This window comes from Mobula hypostoma, chromosome 13, assembly GCF_963921235.1.
Source record: "Mobula hypostoma chromosome 13, sMobHyp1.1, whole genome shotgun sequence".
Classification (NCBI taxonomy): Eukaryota; Metazoa; Chordata; class Chondrichthyes; order Myliobatiformes; family Myliobatidae; genus Mobula; species Mobula hypostoma.
Window position 1 is genome coordinate 47324849 of NC_086109.1, and position 20624 is coordinate 47345472.

A 20624-nucleotide genomic window follows, 5' to 3' on the forward strand; every position below is an offset into this window, starting at 1 on the left:
AAAAAGTCAAATGGTATGCTGGCATTTATAGCGAGAGGATTTGAGTACAGGAGCAGGGAGGTACTACTGCAGTTGTACAAGGCCTTGGTGAGACCACAGCTGGAGTATTGTGTGCAGTTTTGGTCCCCTAATCTGAGGAAAGACATCCTTGCCATAGAGGGAGTACAAAGAAGGTTCACCAGATTGATTCCTGGGATGGCAGGACTTTCATATGATGAAAGACTGGATTGACTAGGCTTATACTTGTTGGAATTTAGAAGATTGAGGGGGGATCTGATTGAAACGTATAAAATCCTAAAGGGATTGGACAGGCTAGATGCAGGAAGATTGTTCCCGATGTTGGGGAAGTCCAGAACGAAGTGTCACAGTTTGAGGATAAAGGGGAAGCCTTTTAGGACAGAGATGAGGAAAAACTTCTTCACACAGAGAGTGGTGAATCTGTGGAATTCTCTGCCACAGGAAACTGTTGAGGCCAGTTCATTGGCTATATTTAAGAGGGAGTTAGATATGGCCCTTGTGGCTAAAGGGATCGGGGGTATGGGGGGAAGGCTGGTACAGGGTTCTGAGTTGGATGATCAGCCATGATCATACTGAATAGTGGTGCAGGCTTGAAGGGCCGAATGGCCTACTCCTGCACCTATTTTCTATGTTTCTATGATTCTATTTCTCCTCAGGAAACTACTTAGTGACACTCATGCTGTCAATGTCTGCTGCAACTCTTTATAAGATGTTTCAGTGTAAACTTTGTCCACATGCATTGTTGCAAAGAGGTATTTTCCTGCAGTGATTGACCATGTGGTCTCGTATCCCTGCCCGAAGTTTCTTTCTCCTTTGGCTGCCCATAGATCTCAGGACATGAGGTGTTGTTTTCTAAATGCAAATGAACAGGCTGCTGGTCTACATTGGTTGAAGGCTGTTGGTGAAGTTTCTATAGCCGTCATTCAGCTCTGGGCTGTTTTTTTCCTTTTGGCATAGCATCCTATTTCTGAGCAAGCATAGTGACCTTTCCACCCCAACCCCTTCTATAACACGAGTTACAATCTGACTCGATTCTTAGCCAAACTCAAGAGCAGCCACACTGAAAGACCTCCAAATTGCACAACCCCTACCCATTCCCCCTTTTCTCAGGAGCCTCCAGACTAAGTCCACCCAGACCCAACATCACAGTGGCTATGGACTGAAATCCTTAGGTTAACTGGAAGAAGTACTGATGAGTTAACACTGGCTGGGCAACACAATCAACTGATGTAAGCCTATTGTGTTTGTACAGGTAAACAATGTATGATTATAAATTCAGCTGCTGCCTCCAGCAGCCAGTCAGAAAGCACAAGTGCAGGGTGTACTGTGGAGCTTTACAAGACTCACTCCTCAGCAAAGAAGGATACAAAGAATTCTTTACTTTTTAAAAAAGGTGCAAAGTTGTCTGTGCAGGTAAGTTTGAAGACTATGTTTCTGCATTCTTTAATGAAAAACAAGTAAGAGATCTTAATGTTTTCAATGTATGAAGACATATCTTAAAAGAAGTAGATTATGAACAGAGCAGCATACTGGCAAAACTGGTTGGCTTTCTTTTCACTATATTTAATTTGAAAACATCTACACTTGGTATCTGATATGCAGACCTTTGTTTTATTATGGTCAGGGTTAAATTGTTTTATTGAAAGATATCTGAAATTATGTATTGTGTGAAGAGTCTGATGTGATGCAGGATATACCTGTATGCGCTAATTTAATTATAGAAATGCGCAAAACGGGATGACATCTGGACCATAACCCTAGCACTTTGACAGGGCTAGAAATCACTCCTATCTCTTGCTCTGACCTTGTGCTAAGGTAGTTCCTTTCCTTTTCAAGTCTGCAACTGAATGATATTTACAAAATTGTCAAATCTGAAACAGTGAAATTTACCAGGGAACTGGAAACCAGGATATGTGAGAGGGAATTCTGTTGCAAGGAATTAAGTTGGCAAATATGGAGCTAGCACAGTCTCAACAGGCTGAATGGCCTCTCCCACTGTTGTAAGGAAATACAATTTAACATGTAATATTTTCTTGCAGATTTTTTTTACATTTTTTCAAATAGCTAAAAATTGGAAATTGGAAATTGGTGCATCTTGACTTCCAACAGAAATAGATGAATTCCATTGACAATGAATTGGATCAAAATTGCCTTTAACAGGGAAATTTATTTGAAGTGGGCAAAAGGGTATAGGCTCTATCACAATTATTGTGGTCACATGCTGTCTGCACCCAGAAGTGTTCAGTTATGTGCGCTTCTCTGTCAATGGGTAAATCATGGATTATTCACCTAGGGCATTGGTTCAAATCTTATTTAGCACAAACCTTCACTGAGCTCAGAAAGAGGACAGAAACTGGAGGAAAAGGGAGGAAATCAGGTAAAAATGGTGTGTATGTGTGTGTCTGTATTAGTGTGTGTGTGTGAGTGTGTGTATGTATGTGTGTATTAGTGTGTGTGTGAGTGAGAGAGAGCATGTTTGCATGTTTGGATGTGTAAGTATATGCCTATGAGTGCATGTGACTGTGAGTTTGTGAATGAGAGAGTATATATGCAAGTGTGTGTGGAAAGAGAAGGGAGATCAAGCTCCAACTTGGCTACAATGCTTCATGCAGCGGAAGAGTCGACTGACACCTCCTGCCCAGGTACACATTTGTGAGTGGGGAAGAGATATGGGGTACAGAAGTGTGAATGGCATTTACAATGCTCTGAGGAGAGGAAGCTATTGAGGCTGGCCAGATGGATGCAATACAAGAGAGGATGCAGCAGGTGGCACTCCCCAGCTCAGCCCTTTAACTGCACTACAGTGGACACAGACAAATACTGTATTTATATTCATCCAAAGTTAATAAGCTTGTGACTCCTCAATCTTTTCACTTAGTTTAGCTGAGAGCAATTTTCATTTTCTCCACCATTTAATTTCACGTAAAATCCTTGCTATAGATTATCCGATGTTGGTAATTCTGAGGGCTCTCTAGTAGTGTGTGCACATCCACTTCCAATGAAATTTCAGAAACAGAGTAGACTATGCTGGACAGGTCAACTACTGCTGTTGACCAGGGAAGAAGTTCTATGTGAGCTATCTGGAAACCACCTTCTAAAGTCCTGCTGAAGGATCTTGGATTAAAAGGATTGTACTCTTTTCCATAGATGCTGCCTGGCCTCCTGAGTTCCTCCAGCATTTTGTGTGTGTTGCTCTGGATTTCCAGCATCTGCAGATTTTCTCTTGTTTCCAAATTTAACAAAGGCTTGATGGTTCAGGCTGCAGCTACTATGGGCCATTTTACCATTATTCACACTGAAATGGGATTTACTGAATGGGGGTGGAGGGAAGGAAGCAACAAACCATGACAGATGAAAATGTAACAGTCCTATCTCTTTGATATCACTGAGCTGCCCCTGATTACTTTCTTTCCCAGCACTGTAGCTCCTGTTAAACTTCCCTTAGACATGGTTAACGCTAAGAACAGGTATATAGAATAAGGATAGAGAAGAGAGAGGAGAGGAGACCTTTTGCAAACTGTTCACCAACATGTTTACTCATGTATCAATCTATTCCAAACATTCTAATGTCTGCATTATAAATTGTTAATATGAATTATCGTGGTTGAATTAGACAAAGCAGTGATCAGATCAGTGATGACTTGGGCTTATTCTATAACGACTGGTCATTCAAAGCCCCAAAGCCTCTACTCTGCTGCTATGCAGTACAATAGGAATAAAAAAGATCCACACAATGTGTATTTTAAAATTTGAGTTGAAAAGAAAATTAAACTGGTGCGACAGCTCTCATAGTCAAATTTCCCACTGACAGTTGTGATCAAGATGGACAATGGAAGACTCTTTGCTTGAGTTATGGAATGAAAAGTGACTGTTTCTGTACTTGAGACCCTAACTCTAAATGTGACAGGTTCTCTAAAAGAATGAGGAAAATACTACAGTAAGTAGTAAATGAGGAAATAGAGTGATGTAATTGGCTTACCAGTGTAATCATATTGATTGGTGATCATTAAAGTCAAACACAGTCATAACAAACTCAGTTATTTTTCATCGGTCTCACTATTAGTGACTAAACTATTGTCTTTAGTGTTCCAATCATCTATGACCACATTCACCAACCGGGCAACATTAGTGTTATAGTAAAAAGGCTTCTTCTGCAAAAAAAAGTGAAGCAATCGAGTTGTGTCATTTCTCTTCAGTCTTTGCTGTGTGGATAGCTTTTTTTCAAGGAAGTAATGTAGTGGCTTAATAGATTTAGCCAGGGTGTCCCTAAAGTGAGCATACAGTGTTTTTGCAGCCATGGCCACGTCCAAAATATCTTTGAGAGTTGAGTTCCCAAAGCTGAGCTGTTACTGCTGGAATCTGTTTTGTAGCCATTTTAAGTCATTTTCCAAGCAAACTCTCCCACAAAAGAAACTGTTTTGAGACGCCAGCCAAGATCTTCTTGCTGTAGTTCCCAACCTTGTCATCTTGGAAATGTGCCAACATGGTGAGGTGAATCGAACTGACTGCCTGAACCTGTCACTCATTTCAAATGGAACTGCAGTAACCACCAATACAGTGTATAATGGGGAGAAAAGGTCTTTTCTGTAGGTTTTTGAGAGTGTGCGTTAGGTACACACATGCATTGATCCAGATTATTTTTTATTAATTCATGGGATTTGCACATTTCTGGCAAGGCCAGTATGTATTGTCATTGCCTAATTGCTCCTGAATTTGGCTGCTTGTCTTTTCACAGGTTAGTGAGAGCCAACTGTGGTCTGGTGTCATGCATAGGTTAGAAAGGGAAAGGCCTCAGAATATGGCTTTTTAGAACAATTCAGCGTCAGCATTACTTAAACAAGGTCGTCATCTTATATATTGTGGATTATTGTACATTCTCCAGCAACTATGGAGGAATTCAAATTCACATTACAAAGTGAATAGTCCAGTTCCTGAGAAGCCAGTCCAGTAACCCCCTTCTCCAGGAGATGGAAGTAACCCTGGCTCACAGATTGTCCATTTTGCAAACTAGATTAAACCAATAAATGTCACGTATTTTCCTTCCCTATGTCCTTACCTCTACTTTTCATTTGAAGGCTTCCGCTGTTGATGTCAATATGACATGAGCAGATATCAGCCATCTCAGAGGCCTTTCCCTTTCTCACCTATGCATAATGCCAGACCACCGTCCTGCAAATGTGATCGATTTTTAGCTGCCACTCTAAATGTCAGCAGGCTATTCAACAGTGACACCAATTCTAATTTGGTGTATGCAGACAAGTACTTTCTAGTGGAATATTAATCAGAAAGATTTGGCCATGGCTACATGAAGCAGTGGCAATGGTGACCCTACTACGACAACTCTTTAATATCTCTTTAATCTTTACTACCACAACACTCCAAAGAATTAAATCTAAGTTTTCCCTAAGAAGAATTACTTTATGGATATAACACACAGTTACATCTGGTTGAGGCCAGTCAATGAGCTGTGGAAATTAATTTGCCATATGTTGATAGAACAATGGAGGGCTATGTGGGATGGAAGGGTTAGCTTGATCTTGGAGTAGGTTAAAAGTTTGGCACAGCATTGTGGGCTGAAGGGCCTGTACTTCAGTACATAAGTTCTATGTTCAAACATGCACAGCTTTTTTACAAACCCTCCTGATTCCTGAATTATATAAATCTCCTCATTTTAAAAGCTGCAGAAGATCAGAGACATGAACCTCAGAGATGTGTTACTGACTAGGAGCATGGGAACCATGTTGAAAATTGTAGAGTGCTGTGGAAGGCTCACACTGGGTGTGTTGCTTCTGACACTTTGTTATCTTACATGTATACAGAGACATAAAGAGCCTCTCTGACTATCAAGCACCCAGTTTCCCCCTATTACCCAAAGACATGAAAGTTGATATATGAATTGCCACTATAAATTGCCTGTAAGTTGTGGTAGATTCTTGGGGTAGTTGATGGAATGTATTAAGAACAGAGAAAATTGTTAGGGAACCAGATTGTTCTGTGAGCCTGGCATTGGCCCACTGGTCTCTTTCTGTGCTGTAAGAACACATACAAAATCTGTATTGGAGGCTTAAGCACTGGGTTTCACTAGGAAACCTCTTTAGCCAACCATACTAAGCAGCTTCCACGTACTTTTATGATTGATACTCACTGTCCAGAGCCATGGGCCTTTTATGCCAAGCTCAGCTTCCCAACACAACAGCTGAAATTTCTAGAAATCAAAGAGATGTTTTTGAGTAAGTTAAACATCCAACCAATATTCTTTGTTCAGCTTCTTGTTGTAAACGGGAGCCAGTCTTCAGTTCTTAATGTAAATGGATAGCAATAAAAACAGTATAAATGTAAGAGAGCAGTCAGGCTTATTAAGAATGATCAAGGAACAGCAAGAGGAATGACAACAAGGCAGAGTGACTAAAATCTGTTCCTCAGCCTTCGATTTCTGCGACGGACGATTTGTTCGTCTGCAGCTGTCTCTTTAGTTGATGGAAATTGTACCTGTCTTTTGGAAATCCTTTGTGTTTTAGAAATCATACGTAATTTGGAAATTTTTATAAGATAGAAAACCTCTGACTTTTAAATATGTTTTAAGAACTTTGTTTGAATTTAAATGTGTATCACGAAAGATAAATGAACTGTGTTTAAACTACCTTGTTAGCTGTAAGTATCACCTTGGTAGGGAGGGGAGACGCACCACACAAATAGTGATAATTGACAGCTAAACGTGCAGTGGAGTCTAAACAGGGAAATGATGTAGCCTTTGAAGAGTAGGTGGTTACAGTATAACCTCCCTATAGTGAGGGTACCCATAGCTATCTACTACAGTATATCAGATAGGGCTTAAGATACTCATTTGAGTTTAGAACTGTGGGGTCAGCAAACCCAATACCATCACACTTTCTTCAGATTCACAGAGAGCTCTCCAGCTTAATGCACAAGAAGACTTAGGGAAAGTAACATTCACATAGTAAAGAATTCCAGCACCAGCAAATGAAAGAAGAGAGCGCTTGACAATTTATCTCATTCCTCTGTTGGTAGTTTTCTTTGGGTAATATTACCTGAGTAAATAACACACACCTATTCATAACGACTTCTTGGGAGTGTGCCAGACCATGTAGAATGTTGTAAGCAAACATGAAACCACCTACTATGTAAAGCAAAACAGCTTCATCTGATATGGTTGGTCACCCACAAAATATTTCTCCCAAAGAAAATTCACCATAAATTTTAAACAGACAATTGTAATTGTATTCAGATGATTTTATTATAATATATGGAGAGCACAGTACTTTAAGAGAGAGAGCAGTGTGCTTTGAAAGCTTAGTCTATTTACCATGCTGTTGTGTAACAGGGAAATGGATACATTCAATAGTTATCAAATCCTGTGTACATTGTATGTATATGACGAATGTACTGACTGACAACTATTTATTTTATCACGGAATTCTTAAGAAGATATTATTCCTCTCTGTTGGTTTTCTCATGCTTTCACAAGCTGCAGAATAATATTTTGTAAATATGCATTGGCATTCATGACAACGTAGAATAAGGGAAGCTGACTAATTCATTTAGAAAGGCTACCTATTTCAGAGTAACCTTTGAATACAAGGACAATGTTGGCGATAGAGACCCCGTGAGTTCACAGACAGTATGGGTAACGGAGACCCCGTGAATTCACAGACAGTATGGGTAACGGAGATCCCGTGAGTTTACAGACAGTATGGGTAACGGAGACCCCGTGAGTTTACAGACAGTATGGGTAATGGAGACCCCGTGAGTTTACGGACAGTATGGGTAACGGAGATCCCGTGAGTTTACAGATAGTACGGGTAACGGAGACCCTGTGAGGTTAGAGACAGGGAAACCATGAGTTTATTTTAAAGACAGAGACCCCATATGTTTGGGGACAATGCCAGTGACAGAGACCCCATTAGATTTCCAAGAGTTTGTTTATTGGTTTTGATTTATTATAGACATTTGTTCTGAGATGACCACTTCAACAGAACTGTTTATAAGCTTCCCCAACAGTCAATGGGAATTAGATGTATGGTGAGATTGCAGAGTTGTAGAAAGAGTAGGGTGGTATTAAAGGGAGATTTGAACTTCCGTAAAATAGACTGGGCTTCCCAGAGCACAAAGGACTTGGATAGGGTGCAATTTGTTAAATGTGTCCAAGGAAGTTTCTTTAATCATGATATAGAAGGCCTTACTGGGGGCAGTACAACACTGGAAAAAGGCAGGACAGGTAGCTCAAATGTCAGATGTGGTGCACTTTGGGACCAATGGTGAGGTCACACTTGAAGTGTTGTCTACAGTGTTTGTCACCCTGTTACAGGAAAGGTGTCATTGAGCTGGAAAGAGGATAAAGAAGAGTTGTGAGAATGTTGGCCAGGACTGAGGGTCTAGGTTATAGGGTTAGATTGGGCAGGCTAGGACTTTATTCTATGAAATGTAGTAGACTAAGGGGTGACCTCATAGAGGTGGATAAAATCATGAAGGGCAGAGTGAATGCTGACTGTCTTTTTCCTAGGAAATGGAGGCAAAAACTAGAGAGCAAAAACTTAGTAGTTACAATATTCACTTCAAACAGTGGATATACATACTTTGAAAACATTTCATTGGCTGTTTTGTTCTGCATCCCAAAGTTGTGAAAGGAGAGACTAGAAGTCCTCTTCCAGTTGTATTAATATATTGAGAATGGCGGTTGATGGGGGAGACAAACTTCTGTCTCTATTTACAATTCCACCTAGGAAAACCCACAACCTCTAACCCAGGGTAAGACCATAACCATGAGATATAAGTGCAGAATTTGGCCATTTGGCCCTTGGGGTTTGCTCCGTTATTTCATCATGGCTGATCCAATTTCCCTCTCAGCCCCCATCCCTTGCCTTCTCCCTGTGTCCCTCCATGCCCTGACTAATCAAGAATCTATCAACCTTGCCTTAAATATACCCAATGACTTGGCCTCCACAGCTACCTGTGACAATGAATTCCACAGATTCACTACTCTCTAGCTAAAGAGATTCCTCCTAATCTCCATTCTAAATGGACATCCCTCAGTTCTGAGGCTGTGTGCTCTGGTCTTAGTCCCCTCCACCATAAGACACATCCTCTCTAATTCTGCTCTATGGAGGCCTTCCAACATTTGATAGGTTTCAGTGAGATCCCCCTCACTCTTCTGAATTCCAGTTAGTTCAGTTCCAGAGTCATCAAATGCTCCTCATATGATAAGCCTTTCAATCCTGGTATCATTTTTGTGAACATCCTTTGAACCCTCTCACATTCCTTCCTTGATGAGAGACCCAAAACTTCACAATACTAGAATAGTAATAATGAAAACGCCAGTTAGTTGTAAAAGTCTGTTCATTCACTGTTGTTTCTCCTGCTGTTCTAACATATTTGATCTATATATTACCCCAAACACAGAAATTTGTTTCAATCTGAATGGCCCTTTGAGAAAATCCAGCAAGCCACTCAGTTTAGAGGTAATTTGGAATGGTCAAAAAGTTGTGGTAAAAAGCAATATCCTGAAAACAAATTGATGGAAAATTATGAATGGACATAAGTTATAGGGATTCATTTCTGGTACCTACATGAAGTAGGCCAGGGGTTTGTCAAGGACTTGCTTGTCATCTTTCCCAAGGTAACTAAACCTTAAGTTGTGATCTAGCTGTCCATATATTTTGAGATCACCTTTACCAGTTCTTTCATAGGAACATCTGTTTAGATGAAATACCTTAATTCAAGTATCCTTGCTTTTTTAAAACTAATTTCCAAGCTTTTCAGATCCTTCCATGATCCCATCCCCTAATCCCAGCTGTGACCATCGCCAAATCTCTGTGCTTCATTTTGATGTACAATTAGATGGCTACACTCCAAAATTTCTCCCCTCTATCGCTTTTCCTCTGTGCTTCTCACTTTGCTTCTAAGATGTATTTTAAGATCTACCTATTCCACCTCTGTCAATATTTTCCTTTGGGGGCTGTATCAAACCTGAATTGATAAAACTCTTCTGAAGTGGGTTGAGAAATATTACTTTGTTGAAGATGTTGTATTGATGCAGGTATCTGTTCAGATTATCGATATTGCAATATTTAGACTTTGGAGAGAGCTATTTTAATGTATGACATCTTACCAAATGCTCTTCATAGGACAACCAATTTTCTTGTACCCTGTCACACACTCATTCAAGATCCTCCTTTGTAAGTTTATAGTTGTGGATAAATAATAGTTCATTAAAAATAGCCAAGTCCCTTAAAGGTTTATGTTGTAAAATGCTAAATTTACAATAAACATGTTAGTCTTCTGTATTAAAGGCACCTAGAAATGCCTTGACTTCTAATTTAAGCAACTTAAAGCAGCTATCTAACCTATTGCATACCTTTAAATTATAATTAGATTGATTCAACATTTGGAAAGTTGCCTGAGTCCTTTCTGTAAAAGATTAAGAAAAGAAGTAGGAAATAACTGGCCATTTTCATTCGAAAATGTTTAACTCACAAGGTGCCACAGAGATCAGTGCTGGAAGTAGGGTTTCTATCTGTTGTATCCAAGTACTAAAGAGGTGGGAGAGTTTTTGCAAGGTGATATAGACAAGTTAAAAGTTTGAGCAAAAACACAGCAGGTGAATTATTACGTAGTAGAGTGAGGTGGCACACCTTGGAAACAAGAACAGAACTGCTGAATATCATTTAAACCTCATGGCTCATGAATACCGGTGTTCAGGGAGATCTGAGTATTATAGAGAAATACAGAAACATAATCTACAAGTTCAGAAAATAATTAGGAAGTCAATGGAGTCTTGCCTTTTATTCAATAAGTAATGAAATATAAAATATGAAAACCTTTGTAAAATTGCACAGGGACTGTATGTCTCTTTATCAAAAGCAGGAGAAAATCTATAGATGCTAGAAATCCAAGCAACACACAGAAAATGCTGGAGTAACTTAGCAGGCCAGGCAGCATCTGTGGAAAAGAGTATAGTTGATGTTTCAAGCTGAGACCCTTCATCAGGACTCAGCTCAAAACGTTGACTGTACTCTTTTCCCTAGATGCTGCCTGGCCTGCTGAGTTCCTCCAGCATTTTGTGTGTGGCTTATGACTCTTTATGTTTCCTTGTGGTCGTTGTAAAGAAGTTTCACCATAACGATCACTGGAATGATTTTGAGGCTCATGTATCTATACTTTATGGAGTTTAAAGAATGGAGGAGAGACGATCTATAACATATAAGCCTCTGAGGAGATTGGCAGGAATGATGTTTGAATATTTTCCAAGGAGCGAATTCTCAACTGGTGTTTGGGGGGGGGGGGAGAACTTTGCCTCTCATGAAAATAGAAAATCTATTTAACACTGGGGTGAGGAATGTGCTTTGTTTTGTACTTCTCTATCTCAGGAAACAGTAAAAATTACTAAGATTCGAGGGATTGGGATCTTTTTTTAAACAACCACATTCCATAGGCCTTGCTGGAATGTTGAAGATGAATTTTATTGACCATGTTCACCCTTGTCAAGACAAATATTGAACCTATTCAACTTATTTTGCCTCCACTCTAGAACCAAGATCTCTCCTCCCCCACATCATCAAACTGCTGTTTCCACATAATATTTTCATTTGCACACTTTCGGAGGCTGAACTCCGAGTGTCCATTGATCTGCGCATAGTACTTGAGGGGATGGGTCTTACATTTTACAACAACAAAGCAGAATCCTCTACCGTGCTGCCTCAGCCAGATAACATCAGCCACAGCAATAATGGTTCATGATGAGACCATGGAAAATGTGCACTCCTGCCCCTGCCTTTGGAGGCAACTCCTTATCCTTAGGGGTATCTGGACAATGCCAGGATATCAGAGGTGGTCTATGTACCAGGGTTTAGTAATCAAATGGTATCATGAGTATTGATAGCTCACTCAACCATGTGTCTTGTTGGCTCAGTAGTTGCACACTCTGAGTCAATGAATCACAATCAGAATCAGATTTACTATTGTTGTCTTAAACACCTGAAATTGATTATTTTTCAGAGGCAGTACAGAGCAAGGATATAAAAATGATTTGAAATTACAAAATTGGGTGGCATTTTGCATAACAGATGTGCAATCACTTTACAGTGCCAGTGATCACTGATTGCGGTCCGATTCCCGTCGCTGTCTGTACGGCGAAGGAATTTGTACATTCTCCCTGTGATCATGTAGGTTTCCGCCCAGTGCTGCGTTTTCCTCCCACATCACAAAGATATGCGGGTTAGGGTTAGGGTTAGTCAGTTGTGGCCTTGAAGTATGGTGACCCCTGCGGGCTGTCCCTAGCACTATTCTTGGACTATGTTTGTTATTAACGCATTTCACTGTATGTTCTAAAATACAAATGAAGCTAATCTGTAAAAGAAATTGTTAAATAAATATATAGTGCAAAAAGGAAGGAATATTGATGTCGTGGTGGGCTCCTGGATCATTCAGAATTTTGATGGAAGAGTGGGACCATGTGGATTTTCAGGGTCCTGTACCTCCTCTCTGATGGTAGTAACAAGAAGAGGACATGTCCCAGACGGAGAGGGTCCTTGGTGACAGATGCTGCCTTTCTGATGCACCGCCTCTTGAAGATGTTATGAATAATGGTAAGGATTCTGCCCATGATGGAACTGGCCTCCCCACCATTGAGCACATGAACACAAGGCATTGTTGCAGAAAAGCAGCATCCATCATCAGGGACTCCCACCATCCAGGACATGCTCTCTTCTCACTGTTGCTATCAGGAAGAAGGTACAGGAGCCTCACGACTCACACCACAATGTTCAAGAACAGCTATTACCCTCAACCATCAGGTTCCTGAACCAAAGAGGATAACTTTCCTCAACTTCTCTTGCCCTATCATTGAAATGTTCCCATGTCCTATGGACTCACTTTCAAGGATTCTTTATCTCAAGTTCTCAATATTTATTGCTTATTTATTTATTAATATTCATTTTGCATTTGCACAGTTTGTGTTTTTTGCACACTGGTTGAATGCCCAAGTTGATGTGGCCCTTCATTGATTCTATTATGGTTATTATTCATTGTAGATTTATCGAGTATGTCTGCAAGAAAATTAATCTCTTTGTATATGGCGATACGTATGTACTTTGAGATTAAATTTACTTTGAAACTTAATGATAAGATTCAAGGACAAAATTTCTTTTGCAATTCTAATTGTCATGGTCCGGTCCGTGAAGTCCGCATTCCGGTTCATGGTCTGGTCCATCAACCCTTGCTCCAGGTTTTCCTGTCTACCCTGTTTCTGGTCTTGTTGAGCTCTAATTGAGGCAGCTGATGCTCGTTGGGGCTAGCGGCATAAATACCTTCAGAGACCAGGGTGTGGCAGCTGGATTGTTCTTGTCCTTACTCCTTTTATCCCTTCCTCTGCCTTCGGTTTCCTCACCTGAAGCCCTGCCTTGTCTTGCTGGTAACTCTCACCTCACCTGAAGTTCTTGACTAGCCTTGCATTGCCTGAAGCCTTGCCTTGTCTTGCTGGTAACTCTCGCCTCATCTCGCCTGCAGTCTTGTCCTGGAGCCACCCTGTACCTAGCTCCCTTCCTGTCCCTTGCCTCAGTCGGGTAAGCCAGGCCGTCTTGCCGTTACCTGCGGTTGGTTCTGTCCCTTCCTGTCCCATGCCTCCATCAAGTGGTGATCCGCGCCCTGCCCAGGTGAACCATGCCCTGCCCAGGTGAACCACGCCCTGTCCAGGAGGAGCCTTCCTCCTGCCAAGCCTCGCCTCAAGTCTCTAGCCTTTAGCCTGAAGACCCCAGCTTCCTGTCTCCTGCCAAGCCTTGTCTCTAGCCTCTAGCCTCAAGCCTGAAGACTCCATCCTCCTGCCTAGCCTCAAGCCTGAAGACTCCAGCCTCCTGCCTCCTGCTAAGCCTTGCCTCGTCTCCAGCCTCTAGCCTCAAGCCTGAAGACTCCAGCCTCCTGCCTCTTGCCAAGCTTCATCTCTAGCCTCTAGCCTCAAGCCTGAAGACTCCAGCCTCCTGCCTCCTGCCAAGCTTCGCTTCTAGCCTCAAGCCTGAAGACACCAGCCTCCTGCCTCCTGCCAAGCCTCGCCTCTAGCCTCAAGCCTGAAGACTCCAGCCTCCTGCCTCCTGCCAAGCCTCGCCTCTAGCCTCAAACCTGAAGACTCCTGCCTCCTGCCAAGCTTCGTCTCTAGCCTCTAGCCTCAAGCCTGAAGACTCCAGCCTCCTGACTCCTGCCAAGCCTCATCCTTGCCTAGTTCTGGGGTCCGAGCCAGAGGCAAGACCCAGGTACTGTGTCCTTGTCCAGTCTCTGGCTCGGAGTCCAAGCCCGGGCTCCTAGCTCTTTTGTCCAGTCCTGTTCTGAGTTCCCGGTTTTCGCGTCCATGTCCTTGCCCTCACCCTGTATCCTAGTCCTGTCCCTAGTACTTCAGTGTCTGTGTCTTGCACTTGGGTCCGTTCCTAGCCACCGCCATATGACACTAATGCATTATTGAGGGGTAGCTGACTGACAGAGGTGGGACTTTTTGTGCTAAACTGAGTTCATGTCACTTTATGTACAGACATTTCTGTACCTTGTGCTACTTTATGCACTTATAATCAATGTACAGTATATAAACTGTCTTTTTTATATATTTATTGTGATTTTTATTATTGTGTTCTTTATCTTAGTGTGTTTTTTTTAAATGTCGTATTCGATCCGGAGTAACAATTATTTTGTTCTCCTTTACACTTGTGTACTGGAAATGATATTAAACAATCTTGAATATTCAATCTGTGTGAGCACTTGTGAGTGTGCAAAAATTCCACAGCACAGTCTAGATGAAGAGCATGGGGACTTTCCGCAGTAATCTGGCCATCAAAAACATTGCTTTCATACATGATTTGACAGGTATGCCAATCCCATGACTGCTTGTGGCATTTGCCTCTTTAAATTTGCTATTGTTTTGTTCAAAGGTTTCACCTTAAAACTATTTTATTGTCTGTAAAGTGCTTTGGGATGTTGGGTGTGAAGAATTGAAAGGCAGTTAACCATACAAACAGCTACTTGGAGCCACTTGGTGAGAAATGAGTATCTGGTGGGACAAAAGCTGCCCAGGATTGACATGACAAGCCCCTTCACCCAAGGTGCTACACCCCATAATTTATGTTAATAACTGATTAAAAGACAGAGTATAATATTTCCAAGTTTACTGATGAATCAAATGAAGAAAAAGTAAGGTAAGAGGAGGGCACAAGTAGACTACAAGGGGATCTGTTTTCAGTCAAACCACAGCATTTGTGGCAGGTCAATATCAGGCACCAGGAGATATCAATGTTCACTTTGGGATAATGAGTTCACGTGACTGTGTCCATAGGCTCTGCTGATGTCACCTGTGATGTCACCTGCCACAGGGGTGGAGAACAGCTTTCAGAATTTTCATGGCTTTTCCCACAGTCTCATTGTTACCAGTACAATTCTACAGTTTCTTGTCAAAGTTACTCCCTGAATTGTGAAATGATCTCTATATCAGAGATAAAAATATACCTTTTGAATCTCATTTGCATGTTTTGGTGGAGGAAAGAAAGATCTAGAATACAGTTTTAAAGTTAGGTCACTCAGGAGAGAAACCAGAAAGGACCTTTCACAAAAATGGGAGCAAAGATAATATCAAAAAGCAAGGCATATAAGATCACTTTAAAATTTCAGCAAATGTTACTGATATATAGAACTAAACATAAACTTATTACCTTTTGCAGGTCTTTGTTACATGCAGATTTGTTAAGGATTTCCTACATTAAATGCACTTCAAAAATATTTTATTGGCTGTAAAGCACATTAGAACATTCTGTGGTCCTGAAGGGTGCTATGCACATGTAAATCTTTCTAACTTTAATGAACAGGCGCCTATCTGCTGAGGGAACATTACTCTGGGACAGAACATCCTCTCCATATAGTGATAACATGATGGTACTTACACTTTTCTGGCTGAGTTTCAAGAGGCTGATGTTCTTCTAACTTTATTCTCTGTAAAGTTCAAGTTTCATTTAATGAACAGCACAACTTGTCTGTGCTTTGAGTTGACTGATTAACATTTGACACCCTTTCCTATATGAGCTTCTACAGATCCACCCTTTGCTGTTTGTGAAGATTGTGATCATCCAATTCTTTCCTTGGGTGGTCCCTCAGCATCGTAGAAGATTGACTTCCACACTGCTTTTGGGGTTCCTGAGATGCCTAGTCAGGCTGAAGTGGAGCTAACTTGGGAGGAAAGTGGAGCACTGGGGAGAAACTCACATGATCAGAAGGAAACATGAAAGCTTCATGGCGATAGTACCCCCATTAGCCCATTAGCTTCAGTGTTTTGCTACCCTAGAGGAAACTTCTGTCAGTACCTCCAGTTGAATTCTGTCTTTTTTTGTGTTTTCCCCCTATCCGTCAGTCTGTGGTTTTATATTGCCATGTGCTCTTGTTTGTTTTCATGCCTCATGTGCTCTTGTCCCTGCCCCTGTTCTACTCCAGCCCCTGTATTACTGAGTACTCCGCCTCTCATCTGTTTCTCATTATTACCCGTTTTGCTGCCACTTGTGTCTCATTGTGCTCCACCTATCACCTGCCTCTCTGTTTATTGCTCAGTGTATTTCAGTCCTGTGTTTTCATCTGTTTGTTACCAGATTGTGCTAGTGAAATTTCCTGAGCCTTTCCAGCATTCATATCTGAACTCTATCCATCTGAATATTGACTCTGCCTGTTTCCCGATTCAGGGTTTTGGATTTCTCTGGAATTTTTGATCTCTGCCTGAACTTTGACGCTGATTTTGTTGCCCCTCAGGATTTGCTACTCAGTAAATATCACAGTGCGCACAGTACTTGGTCAGCAATTGGGTTCCTGCTTCAGCGTCCTGACAACTTCCCTGACTAGGACTTTTTATAGTAATTTTCACTTGATAAAGGGTTGATTTTTGGTTAGAATTACATCCATATGAATCATGAGCACACTGACACAATTTTAACCAAATAATTAAAAACAGATCAGGATAGAGTTCTTGTTCTTCCGATCCAAAATTCCCAGTTTCCAGTCTCCAAAAGCTGAACTCATCCACATGGCCATACAGTTTGCCCCTCAGCTTACAGACCTATAGTGTTTCTAGATCTATTCATGCTTCTAGTTTTGAATATTTCCGTGGCTTTGCCAAATCCAGTCTCTCTAACTTCTCCCATTCTTGCAGCTCTCCAGACTTTCTGCATACTCTTAATCCTGGTTGCTTTTGCATTCCCAGCATTGATCACTGCAGCACAGCACTATACTAAATTGGAAGCTTAGGAATTCTCACCCTTAGCCATTCAGCCCTTCTCTTTTGAGATACTCAGAACTTCCGTTTTATGATCTAATTTTTGGTCAACATTCCTAACGTGTCCCTAATGGTCCTGGTCTATTTTGATAACCCTCCTGTGAAAACCTTTGGGGCATTTTACTCTGGGGCACTTTGTAAATGCAAGTTGATGTTATTGCATGACCTGATTTGATTCTTTCTTCTCACCTTCCATAGTGGGAGATGAGATCCCATGTATTCCGTGTCTACCAAAAGTCCAAAACCAAATTCCAGCTACTGGTAGTCAGAAGGCATAAAATATATCAGTATAGATGTTTCCTAGTCTCTAAAAAGGCACAGGTGAATGTTGCTGAAACTGCAGCTCAATGGCAAGGCATTGTCTGCAATACTTCAGAACAGGCCGTGCACATTTAATGCTAGCCAAAGTCACCCTAAAAATAAGGGTGCTGTGTACTGGGTCTGTGATCGGCTCGGGAAGGTGGCTGCTGGATGGTAGAGGCTGTTCGGTTGGGATTTCAAGTGATGTGTTGAGAAACTGGCAAGGATAGTTGTGATTGGCTGCTGGAGGATGAGGAAGAAGGGACATAGTGACAAGGTCAAGGAACTGGATATACTCAGAACCCAGGAGGATGAAAACCTCATAGATGAGACTTTTACTGAGGTGGCCACACCTAAAAGTGCAGGCTTTAGATAGCAGATTGATGACCATCAGGAGAAGTAAGGGGAGTAAGCAGTTAGTGCAGGGTTCCCTTGTGGCCATTCCCCTTAGCAACAACCATACCCCTGTGGATATTGCAGGGGGGATGACCTATCAGGGCAGTGGCACTGTGGCTGGCTCCGAGGCTCAGCAGAGAAGGGTAGGGTCAGGTAGAGTGATAACGATAGGATTTTCAATAGTTCAGGGAACAGACGAGATTCTCTGGCTGCAAAATAGATGCCTGGATGATCTGTTGCCTCCCAGATAATAGGTTCAAGGATGCCTCAGAGTGGTTGCAGATTATTCTCGAGGGAGGGTGAGTAGCCAGAGGGCGTAGTGCACATTGGCACCAATGACGTAAGTAGCAAAGTGGAAGGGGTCCTGCACAGTGAGTAAAGGGAGTTGGGGAAAAGGCTGAAGAACAGAACCTCCAAGGTAGTAATGTTTGGATTATTCCCAGTGCCATGTGTTAATTAGGACAGGAATAGGATGATTCCTGTGAAATAGATGAATGAGTGGCTGAGGATCTGGTACAGGGGGCAGGGTTTCAGATTTCTGGATCATAGGGATCTCTTCTGGTGAAGGTATGACCTGTACAAAAAGGATGGGTTACACTTGAACCCGAGGAGGACCAATATCCTCGCAGACATGTTTGCTAGGGCATATGGGGAAGATTTAAACTCATCTGGCAGAGAGATGAAAACCAGAGTAATATGGCTGAAGATGGGGCAGTTGGTATACAAGTAGATACAGTGTGTAGTGAGGCTGTGAAGAACAGGCAAAAGTGCAGTAAGTGGGATGAGTTGAAGTGTAACATGGGGACAGAGTTGAAAAGGGTGATGAATACAGGACTGGAAGTGTTATATCTGAATGCGTGCAGTATACGAAATAAGGTAGATAATCTTGTGGTGCATTTACAGATTGGCAGGTTCTGGGCATCACTGAGATGTGGCTGAAAAAAGGTCAGGTTCAGAAGCTTAACAACCAAGGATTCACATTGTATCGAAAGGACAAGCCTGTAGGCAGAGGGGTGGGGTGGCTCTGTTGGTAAAAAATGAAATCAAATCCTTAGAAAGAGGTGACATAGGATCAGAAGATGTAGAAACCTTGTGGATATGGTTAAGAAACTGTAAGGGTAAAAAGTCCCCGATGGGAGTTATATACAGGATGTGGGAAATGGAAAATGCATTTAATAAAGGCAACATTGCGATAGTCATAGGAAATTTCAATATGCAGGTAGATTGAGAAAATTGGGTTGATACTGAATCCCAAGAGAGGAAGTTTGTAGAATACCTACGTAATGGCTTTTTAATTTTTCTTTGTAATTTATTTTTTATTGAATTTCATTATCAAACAAATATTTCCATAAGATACATTTCAGATATTGTACATATATATCATATAATCATATTTGCCACAAATCTCCACATAATATTTATCTGAGGTATACACCTATAGAAAAGAGAGGAAAGAAAGAACAAACCAAAGGAGAAACACATGTACAAGTTGGGAGTGATCTTTATTTTTTACAACATATTCATTGATTTGTGAGAATAAAATCAGGCCTATGAGGTGTTATGTAGTTGAGCCATTTTTCCCAATATGAATCAAATTGTTCCAACTTATGATGAACAGATGCTGTTATCTTCTCCATTTTGTAAATGTCCATTGTAATTTCCATCCATGCGTTTAAAGTTGGGCTCTCCTGTGATAACTATTTCTTGGTAAGAGTCTTCTTACCAGCCACCAGCAGTATATTCATTAAATATTTATCTCTTTTCAACCATTCTTGAGGTACATACCCAAAATATATGGTCTTACTTTCTAAGGGTATTTCACATTTAAAAATGTCTTGTAGGGCATTGTGTATCACACTCCAATAGTCTTTGATAATGGGGAAATCCCAGAAAATATGATAATGGTTTGCATTTTGATTTACACAATTTCTCCAGCAAACAGGGGGGTTGTTATCATAATGGGATTTCTGAGAGGGTGTAATAAAATATCTTATCAAGTTTTTCTACCCAAACTCCCTCCATTTCTGTGAACTGGTACACTTCAATTGATACCTCCACATTATTGTCCATTCTTCCTCAGATATGATTATCCCTCCTTCCTTCTCCCATCTTGTTTTAATGTATGAAGTCGAATGTGTTTTAAGATTTGACAAACCCTTATACACGCTTGAAATGATTCTACTACTGGTATCTGAATTATAAGCTTTTCTAAATAGCTCTGTCAAACATGTACTTGCCTTGGTTACATTTTTAACTCTCCTATTAACATACTGTCACATCTGTAGATACCTATAAAAGTCTTGTTTTTCTAATAAGTGTTTCTCTTTAAGTATTTCAAAACTGAACAGTGTTCCTTCTTTCATTATATTGCAAAGAACTGCTATTCCTTTAGCTGTCCAGTCCTTAAATCTAGCATCCAGTTTATTCGGCGTAAAATCCGAGTCATATGCACACCATTTAAGAATTGCAATATCTCCCTCTAGTTTATATGTTTTTCCATTGAGTGTCATATGATGGGTTGCTCCAACATATCACAGCTCTCAACTATGCTGCAAAATTATAATCTCTAAGAGAAGGTAGGCCCCATCCCCCCTTTTCTTTGGCTAATTGC

The 20624-nt window shown here is 41.1% G+C and overlaps 1 protein-coding gene across 3 annotated transcripts in view; it reads left to right on the forward strand.

The window, feature by feature from the left end:
* The first annotated feature begins 1331 nt into the window (after positions 1 to 1331).
* Positions 1332 to 20624, forward strand: part of LOC134355951 (SAM pointed domain-containing Ets transcription factor) — an 86543-nt gene continuing 67250 nt past the window's right edge. For all 3 annotated transcript variants that reach the window (XM_063066491.1, XM_063066493.1, XM_063066494.1), the window contains exon 1: positions 1332 to 1431. The gene's annotated coding sequence lies outside the window, so the exon portion shown is untranslated. The remainder of the gene's footprint in view (positions 1432 to 20624) is intronic.